At 36.5% G+C, this 23,128-nt stretch overlaps 1 long non-coding RNA gene across 3 annotated transcripts in view; it reads left to right on the forward strand.

The window, feature by feature from the left end:
* The window catches only part of LOC110257172 (uncharacterized), a 207,761-nt gene that overhangs the window by 136,391 nt on the left and 48,242 nt on the right, over positions 1-23,128 (forward strand). The window contains exon 8 of one of the 3 annotated variants that reach the window (XR_014829789.1): positions 13,292-13,384. The exons of the other annotated variants lie outside the window; for them this stretch is intronic. This is a non-coding gene — a long non-coding RNA (uncharacterized LOC110257172). The remainder of the gene's footprint in view (positions 1-13,291; positions 13,385-23,128) is intronic. 3 annotated transcript variants of the gene reach the window in all.

Below are 23,128 nucleotides of genomic sequence, written 5' to 3' on the forward strand. Positions count from 1 at the left end.
GCAAATGGCATTATGTCATCCTTTTTTATGGCTGAGTAGTATTCCATTGTGTATATATACCACCTCTTCCGAATCCAATCATCTGTCGATGGATATTTGGGTTGTTTCCATGTCCTGGCTATTGTGAATAGAGCTGCAATGAACATGCAGGAGCATGTGTCTCTTTTAAGTAGTGTTTTGTCTGGATAGATGCCCAAGAGTGGGATTGTGGGGTCATATGGAAGTTCTATGTATAGATTTCTAAGGTATCTCCAAAATGTTTTTTTTTAATCCTTCTTCTACTGGAAGCCAGAGGGGATTTTTCTCAAATACTGTGATAACCAGTTTGAGCTTAAGAAGATAAAAATAAAAATAGTATTGGGACTACCCTATGACTGGATCTCCTAGAGTTTGAAAACCTTAGATTAGTCTACATGAGATTGCAGCAAATTGTCAAATACCCTGTAGGTTTTCCTACTAATTCTGTTTTCTATGGAGATTTCTGCTCAAGTTAAGTTGTTTGTCTATATTTGCATGCCTATCTAATATGTGGGACAGTAATTTTCCTACAACCTCACATCTCTAATGGATCTAAGTAGTTTTAGGTTTTTCACTTCATCTTTTTACTTTTTGTTGGGACAGTGATGACTTCAGAGATCCTTACATGCCTCATTTGAATCTGGAAGTCCCCTGAATTGTTAGTGTTTTACTGACAGTATCAGCACACAAATTCAATGAGGAATTTTAGTGAATTGTGTATATAGTGGTAAAAAATAAGAATATCTCACAGTGGAATTGGCAGGATTCTGCCTCCATCATCACTGCAACAACAACAAAACACTATGCTTTCTGTCATAGCTTTGTGATACTCAAAGACACAATAGTAAACCCTATAATGGGTACTGATGAGTAGGGATATATGTTTTTGTTATGCAGCAGAATTAATGGCCCTGAAAATATTAGATTTTCATGTTGGCAGATTTTAAACTTTAGCTGTTATATAATTAGCTATAATATATAAAGAAAGTTACATACTCTTAGAATTGACATTTACTCATCAGTTTACATAGTTATTTTAATATCATCTGAAATAATATTTAGGAAAATTTATATTACATACTTAGTATTTTCTTCAACTAATTTTTTTTAGTACTCATTTTTGAGATCTTTATCTGAAGATTACTAGTTTTATAGACCTCTTCTGTAGAAAAGAATAATATAATATTCTGGGAAGTTGTTAAGAATTAGGTTGGAGAGAGCTGGTAGAAAATGATGAATGGATGAGATGACTCGTAAATATAAGTAGAGATTATACTAGACTTTAATTTGATATAAACTTTTGGCTCAGAGTAACCTGATGTGTTAACTTCAAATTGGTTAGCCAGAGTAGAAGAACCCAGGAAAATGTCAATAGAAATCACAATTTAATAGGGAAGCAGGGGTTGGTGAACAGGTGCCAAGAATCTTTTAAAATCAATTATCCAGATACACAGGAGCCATGTTAAAATGGAATCTGGTGGATGGCAGTCAGATCATTAAACTCTATCTCATTGTGAAAGAAGACTAGTGTTAGATTATGCAATGAGTGCAGAAAATTTAGGCTGAATCACCTGTTCAGTTACAGAATATGTGTTGATATCTTTTAAACTAGTTTTTCATACCTTGATTTATTCCACCTGATTTTCCTGATTTTCTATGAGATAAAATAGCACAAGGGAATTAGTTGGAGAATTTTTTAGGGGTGACGTTTTGAACAACATAGTATTTTAAATTGTCATTTACCAATACACTCAAACATTATGAAACTGTGTTGGATATCATTCTACCAGCATGTGAAATGGCCTCTGTAGAAGAACTATTATCTCTGTAAAGTACTGTTTGCTGCAGTATGAAAACAGTTTTGAAAAGCTTGTAAGTAGGGGGATATGTTCCTTTTTTTGGTTTTAGTAATGAAAGAGTTTACAGTTTAAAGAAGTAAATGTTATAGATTCAAATTAAAGCACAAAAACATAAAAATATTTCTATATGTACAAATTTCAGAATCAATTACTTTTTGTGTATGGCTTTTCCATACTAACATGCACTACTCATTAATAAAACATAGCCATTCTTTATTATAGACAAAGCAAATGTTCCATACATCACCCTAGAGAAAGACCATTTAGAAATAAACAAGCAATGCCTAAGGAGATGTGTAATTTAGCAAAAATAGCCACTCAAGCTGAGTTATCTTTGGGGGAAAGGAAATGGGAGATAAACAACCATCCTGAAGGGAGTTGATTTGAAAATAAATTAAACATTTTCCCATGAGAGGCACAGCTTAGAGAGAGATCAAGTATTTGTGAATAGCACCCAGCAGCCATTCATGACAAAAAAAAAGCACCCAAATGACATTTAAACAAATGTGCTTTCTTGTGTAGTAGTCCATTTGTAAGTTTTTTAAATTATAGTCTGTTAAAAATCTCACTGTTTTTTTTTTTGTTGTTACTGATTTAGAAACTTTCTTATATTTTCAACATTTTATAATTTATTTCCTTCTGTTTTCCTGAAGTTTTGGTAAATCTTATTTTGAATCACTGTTCTGTACTTCACTTTTATTAGCACTTCCTTTCTTAAATGTTAAGGCAAATTTCTTTAAGGGTTTATCATTTTAATTCCTTAACAATATTTCTCCTGATTTAACCTTACCATGACCTTATTGCTATATTAAAAAAAAGGTCATATTAAAACTTTATTTTTAATTTTAATCTTATTTTGAAGATTTCCATCTGAAATTCAAATAGACCAACTTATAGTTTGTAATTTACTAAAACACTATGGTAAAGGTAAACATTGGCAGGCATCTTTGTCTTATCAACTTTAGATTTTTTGCAGCTATAGAAGAAAGCCAACCTTGTCAGTGATTACTTTATAACATAGACAAAAGATACTTATTTCTTCTCTGTAGTCACCTATTCCCTGTATCTTCTAGTTATCATATCAGTTAGTCTTGCTCATTCCAATGTTAGTATTCAAAGAATTGATCAAACTGTCAGTTCTGCTAACACAACACCATCTATGTGAGATTCTTCCTCTTGAATCCTGTATTTAATGTACCACTGGTTAGTAACTTTTTATGTTATGTCTCCAGTGCAGAATTATAGGACAGACACATTACTACAAGGAGCTAAGGCTCGGTGCCTTAGTTCTCAGCCTCTTGAGTGGCTCTGGTGCTATTGCCCGACCTTCATGCCAGCAAGATTATAAGAATATTATTCAGGAGTTCCCGTCATGGCTCAGTGCAAATGAATCTGAGTAGCATCCATGAGGATGTAGGTTAAATTCTTGGCCTCACTCAGTGGGCTAAGTGTCTGGCGTTGTCATGAGCTGTGGTGTAGGTTGCAGACATGGCTCAGATCCTGTGTTGCTATGGTTGTGGTGTAGGCTGGCAGCTGTATCTCTGATTGGACCCCTAACCTGGGAATCTCCATGTGCTTTGGGTGCAGCCCTAAAAAGACAAAAGACCAAAAAAAAAAAAAAAAAGAACATTATTTAAACCAAAGCCAAAATTGGGGAAGTCATAGGATAATAATAGGAATAATCATTAAAATTACTTCTTTCCAGATATCTATTATTGAAGTTCAGGAATGTTTGTCAGATACCTTTCTTTATCCCATGTATACATTATATACATTAATATAATACTGGTGCTTAATCTTTTCCAAACTCTATTCCATGTGCTCTTGTAGAATTTATTTGCTACAGCCACTCTCTGTTGTATCGTTTAATTCCATGTTTATGGATGGACTGAATCAAGAGAAATTCTGTGGTTGGCCAAAATCACCCAGCTTGATAGGGCATGATTTCACCACAAGCATGTGGACTCCAACGCCAGGTTCTAATCATTCTAATCAAGAGAAATTCTATGGTTGGCTAAAGTCACATGGCTTGATAGGGCATGATTTCACCCCAACCTGTGGACTCCAAAGCCAGAATCCATCGATGTCAAGCTACCTTGATAGCTGGCAATATCGAAGCATCTCTGATGCTAAGAATGGCAAGGCCTCTTCAGAGTTATATTGCTGGCATTTTTGTGATTGATGTTAAAAGTATATAAGTAACTAAAAAGACATAAGCTATCAAGCTATGAAAAAACATGGAGGAAATATATACTACTAAGTTAAAAAAATACAATGTGAAAAGGCTGTATACTGTATGATTCCAATTATATGATGTTCTGGAAAAGGCAACATTTTGGAGACAGTGAAGAGATAATGGTGTCAGAAGTAGGAAGGGGGTACATAGGCAGAGTATAGAGGATTTTTTTTTTTTGCTCTTTTTTTAGGGTCACACCTGCAGCACTTGGAAGTTCTCAGGCTAGGGGTCAAATCAGAGATGCAGCTGCCAGCCTACACCACAGCCATAGCAGCACAGGATCTTTAACCCACTGAGCAAGATCAGGGATCAAACCCATATCCTCATGGGTGCTAGTTGAATTCATTTCTGCTGCATCACAGCGGGAACTCCTAAAGGATTTTTAAGGCGGTGGAAATACTCTGTATCATGATGATGGATACATGTTAAAACACATTTGTTCAAACCCATGGAATATGCAACAAGAGAGAACTGTAATGTACATTATGAACTTTCGGGGATAAAGATGTCACTGTAGGCTCATCCATTGTAATGAATGTATCATTTTGAGGTGGGATTTTCATGTGGAGGAGTCTGGGCATGTGTGGAAGAGGGGCATAAGGGAAATCTCTGCACCTTCGGCTAATTGTGGTGTGAACCTAAAACTTCTCTTTAAAAAAATAGTCTTAAAAGTTTATAAGACATAGAACCTCATTACACAACAGAGTTTGTACTGGTGAGACTACCCATATGGTCGGCTGATGGTCTGCCTTTACACTCAGGTTTGATGGAATGGCTTTAATCGATGCAAGACATTGTCAGTTACTATCTCTGAACAAAGCTGAACATGTGCAAAGCAAACTCTAGGAAGTGTCTTCAAAATTATTCCTTTCTTTCTATTTTATTTAACCAGCAGAGATTAACTAACCACTAGATGCAACAGCAGTTTATTTATAATAGAGGCTTTTCCTAAGTGTATTATTTATATATATGCTATTTATATTTGTTGCATGTATAAATATATGAATTATATATAAGGTAGCAAATAAAATCATGAGTTGTTAATTATTAACAGTTGGCATTATAATGACGTATTTGTCAGGGTTTAGGCAGGAAACCAAATTCACCAAAAAAGTACAAGCAGAACGAGAGGGCTGTTTACTATGGTTTGAGCAGGAATAAAGGAACACGGGAGGCTTCAAAAAGGCACCCAGAACTTAGCACCACCCTTGGGAAGATGTTACCACTCCCAAGCATAAAGGAACAGGAGGTGAAATAGTGTTACTTGAACTCAGAGTTGGAGTTGAGGAGCCCTAGACTTCCAGGTGAACTGGTGGAAGCTGGCTTCCTGCCTCTAGGGGAGGCAATGACTGCTCCAAGACAAACAGTTGTCCAAAGAGAAGACATGCCTCCCTCTCTCTTCCTTCTTATCACACAGCCAGGAGGCAGAAATACCCAATTGCAAAGAACTTTAGGGGTTAGCCTCCTGGGTCACTGAAGATAAAAACAGAAATCACGGAGTTTCCATTGTGGTTCAGCAGGTTAAGAACCTGACATAATCTCCATGAGGATGCAGGTTCAGTCCCTGGCCTTGCTCAGTGTGTTAAGGATCCGGCATTGCCACAAGCTGTGGCACAGGTCACAGATGCAGCTCAGATCTGGTGTTGCTCTGGCTCTAGCGTAGGTCAGCAGCTACAGCTCCAATTAGACCTCTGGCCTGGGAACTTCCATATGGCCCAGGTGTGGCCCTAAAAAGAAAACAAAAAGCAAATCAAGTACTTTAATGGATATTATGTTTCATGTTTAATAGCATTAACCAGAATTAAGAATACTAATCATGATGCTGAAAGAACTATTCATGTTTTAAAAATTCTAATCAAAACTATACATTCAGTAGCCATTGGGTTCAAGGGTAAACATGTAATTAAGATTTTAACAGTTTAAAAGTTCTATTTTAATTCTTTGGTAATCAGTGTTCTTAAATGGGCAGATGTACTCTGGAGCATTGGTAGTTGTTGAATATTTCAACTCTTTTTTCTAGTGGTGCTACAAAATACTTAGAAATTTCATCTCAGTTGTTGATGTCACTTTGGAAAATCCATTAAGTTCATCCACTCCATAAACAGTGTGCACTAGAAAATAGTTACTTATATACATTTGCTGAGGTTATAAGATCAGCAATCATGAGTCTGATGATTTTTTATGCTTGCACAAAATACACTTAATTCTTGATTATCTTTTTCTTTTGCTACATTCAAAAAATTTCCCCCTTGGAATTCCTCTTGTGGTATAATGGAAACGAATCTGACTAGGAACCATGAGGTTGTGGGTTTGATCCCTCTTGCTCAGTGGGTTAAGGATCCAGCATTGCCATGAGCTGTGGTTTAGATCGCAGATGTGGCTCAGATCCCACGCTGCTGTGGCTGTGGTGTAGGCTGGAATCGGTAGCTCCGATTGGACGCCTAACCTGGGAACCTTCATACACAACAGGTGCAGCCCTAAAAAACAAAAAACAACAAAATTCCCTCATATTTTTCAGTTCTTATTAGATTCATTCACTTTTTCAAGTTTCTTTCTTGACTTCTTGAAAGTTCTTAGGTTCATCTAGGCCTTTCCAAGTCTGTTTTCTCCTTTAAATAAATAAATATATATTACATATATATATTTGTATTTCTCCTATATATTCTGAATTGCCTTCTTGGTCAACTGTACCTAAGAATACAAGTACGGTAGTGAACCTCATCTAAATCCTGATGAAATTGAATAAAAACTAGTAAAACCTGATAAACAAATAAAAAAACAAAATTTCCATGAACAAAAGAAGGAATGAGTTATACTTTAATGAAATCATGTTCAAAACTTCAAGTCAAGGGATAAAACAAAATTAACTTAATTTGAATCTTGTAGGAAAAGCAACAAGGAGTCATAGTTCCTTAAACTGCCTTCTTCCTCTATAAGCTATCCTGGCCAAATGATAAAACCCTAAGAAATTTCCATTAACATCTTCAAGAGTTTAGAAGAACAAACTGAATGGGCACATTTTCTTTTCCTAACTCTGACTGAAGAAGAGGAGAAACTTATAGCTAGAAAATGATACGTGATAAATTGATTCTTTCCAACAAATAGACTCCAGATCCATATATTAGATTCAGGAAATTATCTGACGCCTGATGGTGTCCTTCTACAGGAAGAGGATATGCCACGAAATTGATTGAAATGGACTCTGCTAAAGGGCACTTAACAAAGAGCCAAGGTATTCTAACAAAGGCCCTGGATAGCCTGAAGTAAAGCTATTGAACTTCAAAGATAAAAATAAAATTTTTTAGATAATCACACCAAAAAGTATCAACTAAAGGCAGGAAAAATTAGCCTGGTTTTTAGCTTCTCCACAGTAATAGTCCAAGTCAGAAGACAATGAGGAGTTCCCACTGGGGCTCAGCAGTAATGAACCCAGCTCGTATCCATGAGAATACAGGTTTGATCCCTGGCCTCACTTAATGGGTTGGTGATCCAGCATTGCCATGAGCTGTCATGTAGATCGCAGATGTGGCTCTGACCCACATTGCCATGGCTGTGGCTGTGACTGACAGCTGCAGCTCTGATTCGACCCCTAGCCTAAAAAACTCCACATGCTGTGTTGTGGCCCTAAAAAGAAAAAGAGGGAAAAAAAGGACAATGAAACAGTGTCTTCAGCGTACTGAGGGAATGGAAATATCACCCAAGAGTATTATTCACAGTCACAGCATTCCAGGACAGGCACAAATGCAATTAGCGATATAGCTACATGTATTCTACATTTTAAAAGGAAAGGAAAAATTCCTTGGCAAGACTATCTAGATAATTAGAGACAAATCAAAATTATGAACTCAGGATTTTAGCTACCGTTATTTCTAGTAAGCTTTGAATCCCTTTAGATATAGAAATAACACTAATAGGAGCTCCCTGATGGCCTAGTGCTTAAAGATGCAGTGTTAACACTGTTGTGGCTTGAGTTCAATCCCTGGCCCAGCAATTTTTGCCTGCCATGGGTGTGGCCAAAAATGCTAAAATAAATAAATAAATAAATAAAAAGATAAAAGGAGTTTGTTTCTCTTTTGTAGTTAGGTTCATTTGTGCCATATTTTTGATTCCACATATAAGTGATACCATATGATATTTTTCTTTCTTCTTTTGTCTTACTTCACTTAGTATGAGAATCTTTAGTTCCACCCATGTTGCTGCAAATGACATTATTTTGTTCTTTTTATGGCTCAGTAGAAATTGCATATATGTACCACATCTTCTTAATCCATTCATCTGCTGATGGACATTTAGGTTGTTTCCATGTCTTGGCTATTGCAAATAGGGTTGCAATGAACATACAGTTGCATGTATCTTTTTGAATGAAAGTTGTGTCTGGATATATGCTCAAGAGTGGGATTGATGGATCATATGGTAGTTGTATATTTAGTTTTTGGAGTTATCTCCGTTCTGTTTTCCATAGTGGTTATTACCAATTTATATTCGCACCAACAGTGAAAGAGGGTTCCTTTTTCTCCACACCCTCACCGACATTTATTTGTGGTTGCCAAGGAGGAGGGGAGAGGAAGTGGGATGGGCAGGGGAGTTTGGTGTTGCTAAATGCAAAGTATTAGGTTTAGAATGGATAAGCAGTGAGGTCCTCCTGTACAGCACAGGAAACTATAGACAGTCTCTTGGAATAGAACATGATGGAAGACAGTATAAGAAAAAGAATGGGAGTTCCCGTCATGGCGCAGTGGAAACGAATCCGACTAGGAACCATGAGGTTGCGGGTTCGATCCCTGCCCTTGCTCAGTGGGTTAACGATCCGGCGTTGCCGTGAGCTGTGGTGTAGGTTGCAGACGCGACTCGGATCCCGCATTGCTGTGGTTCTGGTGTAGGCTGGTGGCTACAGCTCTGATTGGACCCCTAGCCTGGGAATCTCCATATGCCGCGGGAGCGGCCCAAGAAATAGCAAAAAGACCAAAAAAAAAAAAAAAAAAAAAAGAAAAAGAATGTGTGTGTATATATACATACATATATATACATATATGTATATATATATATATATGTATATGCCTGGTTCACTATGCTGTACAGCAGAAACTGACACAACACTGAAAATCAACTATAATAAAAATAAAATAAATAACAGTTAATATAGTCACCATGTGATCCCTATTGGTAGGAGTTACCTGATGGCTTGCTAAGAATGTTCTTCAGTTAATCTTCTTAAAACCTATCCTGTAGATACTATTATTATGTCTTTTACATGTGAGGTAAACAGAAGTATAAAGTAATCAAAGTAACTAATTGAAAGGCACAGGAAGAATTCAGGGAGTAATTTCTTTGAACCCAAAAGAGGCAGAGGGATGTCCAGCCTCTTTTCCATTAAAACTAAATGTCTTATGGTTACCACCCCCAATCCACATTGTCCTAGTTTTAGGAGAGAGACTGTCACAAACCTGGATCAGGGTGATTAGCGAGGCTGTTTTACCCTCAAATATGTTGTATTTTTCTTGGGCCTAATTTAAGTCACTTAGAATCAAGGAGTTACTGGCATATGACTTAGCCTTACTCTCTTGGTCAGAGCTGTTATGTGTTGCCTGTTCTCTTGCCTTCTTAGAACCAATATTGTGTTTACCATATTTATTTGAGTTTTTCAGTTATCAGATTGTTAATGATATATTCTCCTGCTAGTGGTTATTTCCTCTTTTAGTGGTTACCTTCCAGAGTACAGCATGCAACCTGGCATTGTTGTTACATTATTGTAGTGTAATATAATTCTGTACTTTTTTTTTTCTTTTTAGGGCTGCACCGATAGCATATGAAGGTTCCCAGGTTAGGAGTCAAATCTGAGCCACAGCATCATCAGATCCAAGCCGCATCTGCAACCCTCACCACAGCTCATGGCAACGCCAGATCCTTAACATAATGAGCAAGGCCAGGGATCGAACCTGCATCCTCATGGATACTAGTCAGATTTGTTTCCCCTAAGCCACAATGGGAACTCCTAATTCAGTTACTTTTGCGGTCTTCCAGACAAAGCTAGAAACCCTAGGAAACTTTAACCACTTTGCCTGTTCTCAAGGCTGGATCCTGACAGACACAGCATAACACACATACAGCAAGGGCACAGATCATAAGTGTATACCTTGATAAAATCTTAAAAAATGAGATCACTTATATAAATAACACTCAGGTCAAGAAACAGAACATACCTAGGATAACGAAAATTCATCTTGTATCCCTACCAATCTTTACTACCTCCAAGAGAAACCACTATTATGAATTCTAAAATTGAAGTGATTCTGTCCACTTTTAAACATTAAAAATGATGCATACCTTGTACACACTTTTTGTTCCTAAAGTTAATCCTTATCCTTTTTTTGGTATCTATAGAGTTTGCCATTTTCATTCTCTTATAGTAATAGTATATTGTGTAAATATACCATAGTTCTCCAGTGATTCTTGCTGTGTTATAAACTACTATTATTATGTCTTTTACATGTCATATATGATATACATGTGTATATGTGAGACATAAATAGATATATCTGTGTAGATTTTAATATCTATATATATATCAAACAAAACAAGCAGCCATATGCTTCTCTCTGCCTTGCGCTGAAAGGCAACTGTGGGATAATGTCTTGAAGATTCATAGTTTGAGAGTATTTTGCCATGAGGAGAAGCTAGAAATGAGAAACAATTTTATATTACAACTCCATATGTCCTGCCTTTTTCATGTTTAAATACCTGGTAAGTCATGGCTCTCTTCTCACATTTTATCCTAACATGAGAGGATACAGTTGGCCCTTCAAATATTCTACTTGAAAATCTTCTCAGCCTGGTCATCCAGCTCAGTGGGTTCTTGTCCTCCTTCTACGTTCCTGCAGGGGGCAGTGTAACTGAAAATCCAGCCGTGGCATAACATGGTACCTCTCTCCACCTTCCAATATATATATCCTTCCTCTGTCTTCACTAAGAGCCTCCCTGAGGTCTTTTGGGATCTCACTAAGACTTTTCTCAGAAAAACTTTAGGCCTCTACCTGCTTTCAGGTCCCATCATCCATGCCTTGGGCATGTTGGCATAAGCCGGCAGCTCTGGACTCAACCAAGGTGCATTCCTCTCCAGGCTGGTCTCCCAAGGCACTACTTGGACTCCCTTATGATCCTGTGCTCGGTTCTAACAGTGAGCATCCCGGGAGAATCAAATAGGAAGTCATTGTTGTTTCTTGACTTAGCTTCAAAATTCACATATCACTTTAACCATCACTCCACCTAGATTCAAGGGGGGTGATGTACATCTCACCTCTTTGAAATAAAGTTTTCAAAATCTTATTTTAAGAGCATGTTTGGAGTTCTCTGGTGGCTCACTGGGTTAAGTATCTGGTGTTGTCATGCTGCTGAGGCAGGGATTCCATCCCTGGCCCCTGGAACTTCCACATGCTTGGTGATCCAAATAAAAGAAAGAAAGAAAAAGAAAAAAAGAAAAAAAAAAACATGTCGGATGGGAGATTGTAGTTTGTCACATACCTCTTTAGGAGTTTACCTTTTAGGTCCTTCATTTTACTATTAAAGGATATTCTTGTATTCTCATATTCAAGGCAAAATAGTACTATAATTATCATTTTAATACCTACCTTTTGGAGAACCTATGTTTACATATAGTTAATTATCTAGGTGTATAATTGCTCTATGTTTGAATAAGCATATGGATTAGTTTAGAACATACTCTCATTTTTTCAAAACTGGATGTACATTTTTCCATTACTATCAACCAGTATTTACCTTCTTTACAAATACTTGTGTAGTTTAATAATGGCTAATCGTATAGATTAATAATGGCTAGCAATTCTTGGATCACTCTTCTGTTGAGAGGTGGAATCTAATGCCTTCCTCTAGAATCAGGGCTGGCCGCTGGCCTAGATGAATTCCTTGGTCAGTAGATTACAACAGAAGTGAGGTTCTGGAATGTCCAAAGCTAGTTAATAATAGGAAGCATTGCAGGTTCCTTTGCAGCATCTTGAAAGCTCATTTGGAACCCTGAGCTACTATGTAAGTGATCTGACCACCCTTGGACCATCATGCTAAGGAGGTCTGGGTAACAATATCAGTTAATCCCAGCCTTCTATGCCAGTCACATGAATGAAGTTGTCTTGAGCATTTCCTACCAGCTCAGCTACTAGAGTCCCTTCAGTCAACACAGATAACAAAAATCCCCCCAAAAGCTGCTAGAATTCTCTTTTTTTGTCTTTTTAAGGCTGCACCTGCTACATATAGAGGCTCCCAGGTTAGGGGTCTAATGGGAGATACAACTGCCAGCCTACCCACAGGCACAGCAATGCCAGATCCAAGTTGTGTCTGCAAACTACACCTGGAGCATGCAGTCTCAGCAACACTGGATCCTTAACCCATTGAGTGAGGCCAAGGATTGAACCTGCAACCTCATGGTTCCTAGTTGGATTCATTTCCTCTGTGCCACAACAGACACTCACAGAATTCTTAAAACATGAAATGATGAGATAGAAAATTGAGGTTTTAGTCCACTAGGTTCTGAAGTAACTGAAATTGTATAGTTGGTCTTTTTTTCTTTAGCCATTATGACATACCTGCAATAGGATGGTGTTATGCTTTTACTTTGCCATTCATGCATGACTAATAGTGCTGAGCAACTTTGCGTATGTTTTGATAGTCTTTAGTTAAATATCTGTTCCCATTTTTTTCTTTTGTCAATTTATATTGAGTTTGTCTTTTTCTTTGTGGTTTCTGAATCTTTCTGATTACATTAAACCATGTAAAGTTGGAGGTTTTGAAATTTCCTCTTTAATTTTGTTTACTATTGCTTAATTCATTTTAGGTTATTTGTGACATACAAAGTTAAGATTGTGGCATTAGGATTTGGGATTCCCATATACACTGGCCTTTATGTCCTCTATCTTTTGCCACTGTATTCTTGCATAAAGAACTGCCCCAAACCTAATGGCTCCAAACAGTAAGGATATATTTCTAATACATATATGGATAGGACAAAATTTATGGTCAAAATTGGGCTCATTGTTGTCTCTACAATCAGCCGTGGGTCACCTAGGCCAATTCTGCTGATTTTGGCTCAGCTCCCTTGTAAGTTATGTGAAAACTTTACCCTCCTCAATGTGCTTTTCATGCTTACATTTCTATTCCTTAATCTTGCTAGCTTTCATGGAATATTCCAATTATAGCTACAGGGGAACAAGAGGAAATTGAAGCACATAACAGTAAGAAAAATCTGCTGGTGAAAAATCTGCTGGTAAGAAATCTGCTAATGTCCTCTTAGGCAATGCAGGTGTATCATTCTGGGACCAATCAGAAGACAAATTTTTCTGTTTAAACAGGAAAAATTTAATAAAAATAAGAAACTATATTAGGAGAGCAATCTATAAAAAGAATAGATAACTAATGGATATCTAGAGGTTTAGGAGAGTCCTTAAGGAAGAACGAAATTGGAAAGGGAGGATACTCTTTCTAAGGCTAAGGGTCAAATCCTTTAGAGAAAGTGTGGCTTCTTCCCACTTGTTGGCAGAGATATACCCTAGATTCCTTCTGCCAGAGCTAGGCCAGTTTTCTGGCATTCAGGTGATATCCTTGAATGTACAGGGGAGTCAAACCTGGTGGGTAGGCTTGCAGTGGGTTTTGAGAGGTCCTATAGTTGTGAAGAAGGGAGCACACAGTATCCATGTAGAAGAGGCCATGAAAAATGGCCCTTAGGGCAAAGAAGAATCATGGTTGGTAAATAGGCACATAGAGGTGTCACGGCACCATTCTTTGCATGAAGTGTGAAGCACAGGGTTTCTATGTCAGGAGAGTCTATGGAAACAAACTTCCAAGGTGCAGTCAAGCCTAGCCTGGTAGGAATTTGCACAGCAAGCTTCTGTGGGCATAAGGCTAAAAACATGCAGTGTTTGTATCAGGAGATAACAGTGTCTGTATCAGGAACAAGCAGAGTTATTTGGAGAGTAAACCTCCACTGTGAATGCAGGCAATGCAGGTGATATACCCTCAATGTAGGACTCATGAGTAGGCACAGAGAGGGAGTTGAAGCACTGCCATGGCTGTTAGCCCTGGAGCATGCAGTCTGTGCATTAAGGGGGCCCTAAGAAGTCACCAGGGTCAGACCAGAGTCATACAATCACAGAGGAACTGCTACTCTGTGACACCGGCAGAGACTCACTGGACCAGATGTCCCCATACTTGTGATCACAGACTATGAAGCAGAAGCAAAAAAAGTAAAAATTTAGAACATTCACACTTAGAAGACAAACCTTACATTTCTATATTGTCCTTTGAGGGACCTCTGATGACAGAGCATTGTACTCACTATGAAATAGAAATAATTACAATGTATGGTTCATTATTGCAGAGAAGGTCCTGGGGGAATTTAGAACTGAAAGGCAATACATTGAAGACCAACAATGATTGTGGAAAAGCTTATATTTAAGGTGTGGGGCAATAGACACCACATATTTAATGAAAAAAAGATAAAGTCATAGGACAAAAAGCAGGTGTACAAATAGAGCTGAAGATGCTAGGCAGTCAATGCAGTCAACCACAGATGACTGCTTGGACACAATTATTTACGAATCTTCCATGGGATAAATGTGATCAATACTCTTCAAGTTTTCCTCAGAGTTTCATTCATTTGCCTCAAGTTCACAATCCAAGATTTTGTGATCTATATGAAATCAACATATGACTCTTTGTACATGGTTCTTCATGTCTTATAGAATTTTTGACAAAAAAGAAGTCATCTATTTACCCCATTCTTAATAGTGCAACAAGGGAAAGATAAGGGCAGTAGCATTTCCTACTCAAGAGTAGGGGTAATGGACGTGTAGCAGTCACTGTATTAATATTATTCTGAAATCTCACTTGGGAAATCATGGCAAATACCCCAAGTTTGAAGAATGTTCTTCATTTTTGCCTTATTATAATGGGTAAGGGTAGGTCCTCAACCGCCCTGCCCCTCACCTTTTGGACATCTTTTGTCTCTGGTATTTTGAACACGAAAAATTTTTTGTTTCACTTCTTGACCACTTCTGAAAAAGATGCTGGGGAATTTGAGATTTTATTAATATTTTTAATCCTCACTCTGCAGAATGATGTGATACAGCTTTTTTTTTTTTCCCATTTCTAACAATATCAGTTCATTTTAGTCCAGGATGGAAGAATTTTTCAATTCAATTCTCTTAGGAACTTAGTATGTTTTCTATAAATGTGATTATATAACACATCATTTACCAAAATCTATTACTATAATTCCCTCAAAAATTTATATGCCTCTCCCCTGGATAAATTCATTTGCGGCTTTGTTACTGTTGTAATCTTAAGATTGCAGAAGCCGAGATTTTCTAGCTGAGATAATATCCTACACATAGCCTTAATTCACAAGCCTTTTACTGCCACATCCTTGGTTTGATATTCAACTCCACACTATATTTCCCTTTGGGAATATTTTGGCACCTAGAAATTTTGGAGATGATACTTTCATATCAAACTCTTCAAGTTTTCTTTGTTGTCTATTTTCTGTAAGTTCCGCTTTATCTTTTCTATTTGACCTCTTTCTCATAGAAGCTTATCGTATGTAGCTGTTAAGAGCAAACTGTTTTCGATATTTCATAGAGGATTTTTTTAAATCTAAATGTTCATAAGGCACATTGTTTTTTGTATTTTATAGTTTAATGCAAGTGATAGTCTTATGATTGTTTTACTATTGCACAACAGAGGTACTTCATCTTAAACTTCCTACAATTTTCAAGTTTTCTTGCCTTTGCTATCATTTTGTTTTCCAGGGATTTTTTTTTCAGCTTCTATCTGTTGTTGGTACCAAAGTCAATTCCATAGCATAGACTTTATGACAGCACCATGTTTCTATTAGCAACTTATATATCAGTTATCTGTTTTACATAATAATGGTGAATAACAAATCATCTCCAAACATCATGACTTTTAAAAATAATTTATTATTTCTTATGTGTCTACAAGCTGACTGATTCTCCTGTTCTCTTTTCTGTTAAATTCTGCAAGGTAGCTGGGGGTTGGCTCGCTTACTCTGCAGATTTTTTCTGTTCATCCACATTCCCCCCCTCCTTTTTTCTAAGTTGTCTGATTGTTGGCTCGTCAATGACAGGCTTGATGAGATTAACCCATTTCTTCCAAGTATTTCTTTTATATACATGTCTCTAAATCCTTGCGAATGGATATCTCAGTTACATTCTCTCAGCTACTACAGAGAAGCAAGAGGGAAAAAAAAACATACAAGTACTTCATCAAGACTTTGCTTGTGCTCAGTCTGCTATTTGTTTTTTCACTAAAACAAGTGAGAAAATATATTACAACTGTTTATTTCCATGGATTTCAAAAGCTATGGATACAGGGAGAGGGGCACAGTTGAGGTCATCAGTACAGTCATTCAACCGTACATATTTACAATATGAATATGCTTATTTTTCTTTAGTAATGGCATTTTCAACTTTTAAGTTGAATTTATTATATTAGTGTAAATAGATCCACTTTCTTTTTGGTAATACTTGTATGGTATTCCTTTTTCCATCTCTTTACCTTTAACCTGTCTGAGTCCATATATTTAAGTGTTTTTAGCAGCAAATTGTTTTGATGATCTTGGTGTTTTATTTGGCACATTTAATTCCTTTATATTTATTGGTATACCTGATGCCATTTATTTTACTCTTTCTTTGCTCTTTAACCCATCTCTTCTCAGTTCCTTTTATCTCACTTGCTGTCTTCATTTAATTAACTGAAAATATTTTAGTATTTCATTTTGCACTCTACTGCCTTACTCTTTTATTCATTCTTTTACTATTCTTTTACCCTTTACCATAAAGATTAGAACAAGATTTTAGTGTTTTTAGACTAAAGTAAATTACTCTTTTTACCACTTCCCATAATACGAATGACACCTTCAAACCATTAAGCTCTATTTACTCCTTTCTCAACTGTTGCATTATCATGAACATGTCTATTGAGGTCCATATTATTGGACTTTATAGGAACTTGGCAGTTGTTGTTTAGCAGAGTCAGTTTCAACTTTATCCATGATTGTTACCATTTTCAGGGTTTTTCATTGCTTTTTGAATTTCTATATTTCCATGTGGAACCATTTTCTTCTTGAAAACATACTTGAGTTTTTAAATACATAATTTGTTGTTCATTTACTTATTCCTTGGATCTTTTAGAATATCTTTATTTTCCCTTCATTTTTAAAGAGAATTTAAAAGAACAGCATGTCATCACTTATTCTGAGTGAATCCTCCATCTACGTTCTTCCTGCGTGATACCTACTGTACAAGTTTTTAGGACTGCCATAACAAAGTATGACAGACTAGGTGTTTAAACAACAGAAATTTATTTTCTAACTGTTGTGGAGACTAGTAGTCTAATATCAAGGCGTCAGCAGGTTTGGTTTCCTCTAAAGCCTCTCTCCTTGACTTGCAGGGGGCCACCTTCTTGTTGTGTCCTCACATGATCTTTTTGTGCCTCCAGGCCCCTTCCATCTCCATGTGTCCAAATCTCCTATTCCTGTAAAGACACCAGCCACATTGGATTAGTGCCCATCCTAAGGACGTAAACTTAGGTTTTAACCTAATTACATCTTTAAAGGCTCTCTCTCCAAATGTAGTCAAATTCTGAGGATGGGGGTTATGGCTTCAAATTTGAGACTTTTATAGGAACACATGTTAGCCCACAACACCTATATAACAATATTTCTGGAAGTTCAATGATAATTGGTTCATTTGAGAGTTGATGCAACATATTATAATGAGAGTAACAGCTTCCCATACCAACAGAATCATATAAAAGATAAGTTTAAAAATTGAAGGGTTTTCCCAAACTTACAGACAAAGCTATTGTATTTTCAAACTTCTGAAAGAGATTTTCTTTTTCTCTTGGTTGACAGCTAAATGCAAATGTAGCATTCATTATATCATTATAAATATTTACTGGTTGAAAGTTGTTTCTGATGTCTTAGAATAATAATTTCCCTTGTTTTATGGCTGTATCTATTTTCGATGTTCACAAAAGTTATATAAACTCTTGCCCCTAAAATAAATAAATCAAACTGTATATCCCATATAGAAAATTGTCTATACAATGCAAATACCTTACTAATCTATACCTAGTTGAAAATATAGCCTGAACAGGAACTAAAACATAGTGACCAATTTTTCAATGGCATGTTGCTCTGTAACACACTTTTCCCCAATTAAATAAATCACAAATAAAAATTTATAAATGGTTATACATCAATTTTAAAAATGTATGTGTTAGGAACAATCTCATATATTTGTATATTTTCTTTAGTTACAGAAGCAATTATGTAAGCATTCAAGTAATTATTAAGTATGCAAATAATCCTGCTAGTATTCATGAGAATGCAGGTTTGATCCCTGGCCTTGCTCAGTGGGTTAAGGATCTGGCATTGCCTTAAGCTGTGGTGTAGGTCAGGGGCCGCTTGGATCTGGTGTTGCTGTGCCTGTGACATAGGCGAGCAGCTACAGCTCTGATACAACCCTTTGCCTGGGAACTTCCACATGCTGCAGGTATGGCCCTAAAAAAAGGAAAGCAAATTTTTCAACTATTTTCAATAGCAAATATCAATAAATATTAAAATTATTTGACAGAGTTTACAGTTTTGCATGTAAGGAGCTCACAAGTTTCCCATGATGTCCTAACAATATACAAAAAGCAGAAGAAACTGAAAAATCCACAATTCTTCTTGGATCCATAAGGAAAGAGCACATAGAGTAAACCACTGCCAGTGATAATGCAGAGAGAAAGAGCGAGAGAAATATAGAGTCATAGCTTACTGGAACAGATACTCTGAGGCAGGAACAGCAACAGGAGCAAGTGCTGGGTAGGAAATCTGATCTGTAATTGATGAAGTTCTGAAGGCACAATATAGACAAGTTTAAGGCATATAAACTTTGGGGGCACACAATATTGTGAGATTTGCTACCTGGAGCTTGACCAGATTCCCATAGTAAATATCTGAGAAAAAAAAGATTTCAGGTTTCTGGTGGGGCAGGGGAAAAAGAACCATTTTAAAATACTCCAGAGCACCCTCTTTTTTTTTTTTTCCCTAGTATGTTTAGAATTGCTGTTTTTAATGCCATTTTAAAAATAGTTAAAATCTAAAGGATGATTTTTGAACAGCCTGAGCTCTCAGCTTCCAAGACGTGTTCATATTGGTTTGTATCCTTTCCTTTTTTTCAGTCCAATCTTATCATTTCCATGTCATCTCAGTTTAAACAATTCCAGTGTAGACATGATCCTGTCTCAAGATTTTTTTCCTTTTCCCTTGTCCAGGTCCTAGTTCTAAACTTCCAAAGGCTGTGATAGATAGCTGAGGGGGGAACACCTGACTTCCAGGTCTTTCCTTGGTTTGCTTTCCCCTGGGGAGCAAATGGCAAGTCTGCTTGTATTTGTTTAATTCACACCAAACAACCTGGCAAAAACTATGGCTCTGAATTTTTTTTTAGCAGCAATGTCCTCTTTAGCTTATGTCAGGAGGTCCAAATAATATGTGTACCTTTGCCCTGCAGATGGCCTCCTGGCAATTGGACACCATGCCTACACATCTGGGGCCCCTGGAAGCCTCTGGGTCTCCATTATCCCTTTAAGAGCTGCAGGGAAACCCAGCAGGTTGTTGCTGGCTCTTCTTTGGTGTGGGTGCACCTCGTTGCTTTCTCCATAGTCTTGCCCCCTTATAAAGCAATTAGAGCATAAATAAGTCAATTGAAATCAGGACATCGTAAAGAAAAAACAATGAAGTCAAGGGATGTTACTTTGCAAAGAGCAATAAAATTTATGAGCCAATAGCGAAGCTAATTAATAGTGAGGGAACACAAATTATGAATTCTTCATATCAGGCATCATTGTCTATCTTTACCTATCTAGATAATATAAAGATATTGCTAAGAAACCTGTGGACCTAATAAGCCATTATAGCAAGGTTGCAGCGTGCACAGTTAATTAATAATCAAAAGTCAAATGCTTTCCTATGCCCCAAAAAGGAATGGAGTTTGAAATTAACATGATACTATTTACATTTTCACCTCCAAAAATTACTTGGGTATAAATCTAATGAAATATGTACAAGATCTACATGAGGAAAACTCCAAAATTCTTATGGACAGAACCAATGGAGAAACAGTCTATGATTGTGGATTAAAAGACTTATTGTCAAGATGTCAGTTCTTGCTGAACTGATCTATAGATTAAATGCAATCTCAAACAAAATGTCATCAAGTCATTGTATGGAAATCTACAAACAGATTCTTAATTTTTTATATAGAGAATCAAAAGACACAGAAGGCCAGCCTAATATTGAAGGAGAAGAACAAAGTTGGAAGAGTAAGACTTACTATTGAGCTACAATAATCAAGACAGTGTACTGTTATAGGTAAAAGACTGAACAAGTAGATCAGAGGAACAAAACTGAGAACCCAGAAATAGATCCCCATAAGTATAGTCAACTGATCTTTGACAAATGAGCAAAGGCAATACAATGGAACAAATATAGTTTTTCAATAAAAGATACTTGAACAATAGAATATCCACATGCAAAATAGTAAATTGAGATACAGACCTTATGCTCATCACAAAAATCAATTTAAATGGATAATTTATTTATGTAAAGAATAAAACAAGGAAACTCCTAGAGGTCTATATAGGAGAAATCCTGGATTATCTTGGGTATAGTGATATTTTTAGATGAAATATAAAAGATACAACCTATAAAAGAAATATTTAGGTAGACGTAAAATCAAATACTACTCTGCAAAAAAAAATTGAAAGAATATAAGTCAGATTGGGATAAAATATTTGATCAAGTTACATCTATCATTCAAAATATACCAAAACACCCATAAAGTCAACAGTAAGTAAACAAACAGCCTGATTAATAATTGGGCAAAACAACTTAGGTACTTCACCAAAGAAGAAGATATACAAATAGAAAATAAGCATATAAAAAGATGCTTCACATCCTATGCCATCAGGGCAATGCGAATTAAAATGAGATACCGCTACACATATACTAGCAAGGAAAATCGACACTGATAAAACTAAATGCTAGAGGATATGGAACAGCAGACATTCTCATACATTGTTGGTGAAAATGTGAAATAGTACAGCCGCTTTGGTAGACATTTTGGTGGTTTCTTATGAAATTGAATGTATTTTTACCATGCAATTCAATAATCATGGTTCTTGCTATTTACCCAAAAGGTATTGTAAACGTATATGCACATAAAAACCTGCATACAGATATTTGCAGCAGCAATAAAACTTGGAAGCAATCAAGACATTATTCAGAATGTGAATGAATAAATAACCTATATTACTTCCATACAGTGGAACATATTTTAGTGCTGAAAAGCAGTGAGCTATAGAGCCATGAAAAGACACAGTGGAATCTTAGAGTTACTAAGTGAAAGAAGCCAAACTGAAAGAGCTATATGTGTGTGATTCCAAGTTATGACATTCTGGAAAAGGTAAAACCATGGAGACATTAAAAGGATTGGTGGTTGCCAGGGTATAGTAAGGAGGGATGGATAACTAGAAACAGTAAAAATGATTTCTAAAGCAATGAAATTTCTCTATGATACTTTAATGGTGGTGGATGTATGTGATTACACATTGTCTAAGTCTAGGAGAAGCTTTAGCTATTTGGGGTGATTTGTGACTCCATACAAATTTTAGGATTATTTGCTCCAGTTCTACAAAAAATACCCTTGATCCTTTGATAGGGATTGCATTGAATCTAGATTGCTCTGGGTAGTATGGGTATCTCTAACAATATAAGTTCCCCCAGTCTATGACCATGGTATATCTTTCCATTTTGTTGTAGTATGTTCAATTTTCATCATCAATGTCTTGTACACTAATGTATAGGTATATATCTTTTGCCTCCTTGGTTAAATTTACTCCTAGTTACTTAATATTTTGGATGCAAATGGGATTGTTTTCTTAATTTCTCTTATAGTCTGTTATAAATGTATAGAAATTCAATGGATTTCTGAATATTGATTTTGTATCTTGCAGCTTTATTAAATTCATTTATCAGTTCTAATAGTTTCTGGTGGAGTCTTTAGGGCTTTCTATATGTAATATCATGCCATTTATTAATAGTTGACAGTTGTACTTCTTCCTTTCCAATTTTTTTTTCTTTATATATTTTTTCTACTGCACAGAATGGTGACCCAATTACACATACATGTATACATTCTTTTTTCTTACATTATGTGTTCCATCGCAATTGACTAGACAGAGTTCCTAGTGCTACACAGCAGGTTCCCATTGCAAATCCATCCTGAAGACAATATTCTGCATCTATTTACCCCAAGCTCCCAGTGCCTCCCACTCTCTCCCCTTCCCCCTTGGCAACCACAAGTCTATTCTCCAAGTCCATGATTTTCTTTTTTGTGGAAAGGTTCCTTTGTGCCAATGTATGGCACAATGTAGATTCCAGATATAAGTGATATCATATGGTATTTGTCTTTCTCTTTCTGACTAACTTCACTCAGAATGAGAGTCTCTAGTTCCATCCATGTTGCTACAAATGGCATTATTTTGTTCTTTTTTATGGCCAAGTAGTATTCCATTGTGTATATATAACACATCTTCCTGATCCAATCATCTATCAGTGGACATTTGGGTTGATTCCATGTCTTGGCTGTTGTGAATAGTGCTGCAATGAACATGCGGGAACATGTGTCTTTTTTAAGTAGAATTTTGTCTGGATATATGCCCAAAAGTGGGATTGCTGGGTCATATGGTGGTTCTATGTATAATTTTCTAAGGTACCTTCATACTGTTCCCCATAGTGGTTGTACCAGTTTATATTCCCACCAGCGGTGCAAGAGGGTTCCCTTTTCTCCACACCCCATTGAGCATTTGTTATTTGTGGACTTATTAATGATGGCCATTCTGACTGGGGTGAAGTGGTATCTCATGGTAGTTTTGATTTGCATTT

This window comes from Sus scrofa, chromosome 15 (genome assembly GCF_054392235.1).
Source record: "Sus scrofa isolate SSC_HxYL_T2T_F1_AM1 chromosome 15, Sscrofa_HxYL_maternal_Yorkshire_Landrace_v2.0, whole genome shotgun sequence".
In the NCBI taxonomy this organism is placed as follows: domain Eukaryota; kingdom Metazoa; phylum Chordata; class Mammalia; order Artiodactyla; family Suidae; genus Sus; species Sus scrofa.